We start from the raw sequence: 1,962 nt of genomic DNA, 5'->3' as shown, positions 1-1,962 counted from the left end.
ACAACATGTCACTTCGAGGGATGGAATTATTAAACAGGAAAACAAAGATATAAGTATATAAAAATGGGTTAACCGCAGGGTATTGTATAATAAATCGGTTGGTGAGAAATTTCATCCTTTATTTTATAAACGTTATAATTCGCGTATCTTGGGGATGTATTGTTTTGCAACACCAGTTAATGGCGATACCTAGTTTATACAGTTAAAGCTTCATTTCAAGCACTTTGGATGGAAAACAAAACTCCTAACTAAAATATACGTATTCTATACTATAATCTATTCTATGGCGAGCGTCAAAATGGCAGCCATGGCCGTTTCACACTTCGCACAGGTCGTCGCCCAATCTACTTATTCTCATTATGTCTATGTTCATATGTTAGTTTGGCATCATTGCGGTGAGGAACAAGGATAGCGTTATAGGAGAATGACGCAACTTAGTAAGGGAGGCATTTACTACCATAAGACCCCATACACCATCTGAAGGTGCGAACGCAACAACGCAGTATAAATAGTACACGCAAGAGATCCTGCTTTAAAGGGAAGAAATTGAGTAAATTGTAATATATTCGTGATGTGTTACTTTATCTTCCAGAATAAATTTGCATATATTATACCTTATATCTTTAATTATGAAAGTTTCGTTACACAGAATAGATATCGCAACATTTTGAGAAGAAAAATATGTTTGTACACCTTCTTATGTGTGCACATGAAGATTAGGTTTCGGTTATGTACATGATACGCGTACACCATATAAGAGAAGTTTTCACTTTTTGTACCATACCATTAAGCATCATGTACGCGACCGCGTTCGCCATTGGGTTGCTTTTCCTATGTTTTGTGGCATTTCCTACAGTAAATGGTCAAGGTACGGTATTTGTTTTAATCACGACTTATTCTTACACCGCGGTTTTAATTTTTGATATGCACAAAATATAACGAGCTAATTACTCGTACTTATATCGGCATTCATATTTATGTACCGGTCAGTAAATATTTTTTGTTAATTACTCCTGCGGAGAATATAGAAAACTAGATTATAATGAATATGGATATCTTTATTTTTATGTAACAACTTTCAGCATGCTCCAAGGCCGTTATCGATGGTGTGAATAATTGTACAATTAATCGTTTTCGACTGAAACTGGATACTACAAAATGTGTCTTAAGCGCAGAGCACAAAAAACAGATCTATCAGTACATGATTACAGAATTAGCAAAGATTTTAGAACGTACTGGGACCCAAGCTTGCGAAGCTCTTCGAGGAGTTGTGAATGGTCTCTCATCACTCGTTAGTAATTTACTATGTGTAGTAGGAAGCGTTCTTGACTGGCTACTTGGATAAATTTTAAAATTTAATCAGTTCGTTTTTATTTAAGCAGTTGAATAACGCCCAACTTTCATTGTGAATATAACTCTGTACATATTAAAAATTACAAAAAAATATCCTGCATTCTTATGTTTTATTCCATTTTATTTATTAGACGCAGCAACCTTACTCGCCCATAGAAAGTAATTTCTTTGAATAGGAAGAAAAAAAATTCGATAGAGTGAAAAACAGCTTTTACGTAAGGAATAAATCGTGTGAAAATTCGCACACATTGAGAAACGGGTAAACAAAAATCGAATGTCTCAAACAAATGGTATTTTTGGATAACTGCCTAACAAATATCTATTTAAGAACAATTAATTATTTGTTTAAGTAAAGTTGCCAAACTTGTAGTTATAATAATAAAATATATATTCACTGGAATGATTTTTACTAGCCAACAATTAAGCAAATTTTAAGTGCAAAATATCGTTTGTTAGCGCATTTTTGCAAATTTATTTGTAAAAAGTAGCTTTTAATCTCATTTTGGCGGGCTGGCTGGACGGCTAGCTGGCTGGCAGCAAATGTGGGCGCGTAGAAAAACTCTTGTAGAAAAGCAACGGGTGTACATGTATCTACAAGGCCGTGTAATT

At 34.4% G+C, this 1,962-nt stretch overlaps 1 long non-coding RNA gene across 1 annotated transcript; it reads left to right on the top strand.

Annotated features, from left to right (window-relative positions):
• The first annotated feature begins 731 nt into the window (after positions 1-731).
• LOC116164339 lies at positions 732-1,459 on the top strand. Its single transcript, XR_004143872.1, has 2 exons — positions 732-868; positions 1,083-1,459. It is a non-coding gene; the product is annotated as an uncharacterized LOC116164339 (long non-coding RNA).
• The last annotated feature ends 503 nt before the right edge of the window (positions 1,460-1,962 follow it).

Source organism: Photinus pyralis, unplaced genomic scaffold, assembly GCF_008802855.1.
Source record: "Photinus pyralis isolate 1611_PpyrPB1 unplaced genomic scaffold, Ppyr1.3 Ppyr1.4_LG2, whole genome shotgun sequence".
In the NCBI taxonomy this organism is placed as follows: Eukaryota; Metazoa; Arthropoda; class Insecta; order Coleoptera; family Lampyridae; genus Photinus; species Photinus pyralis.
Note: the sequence above shows the minus strand (reverse complement) of the source record. Positions and strands in the feature narration are given on the sequence as shown.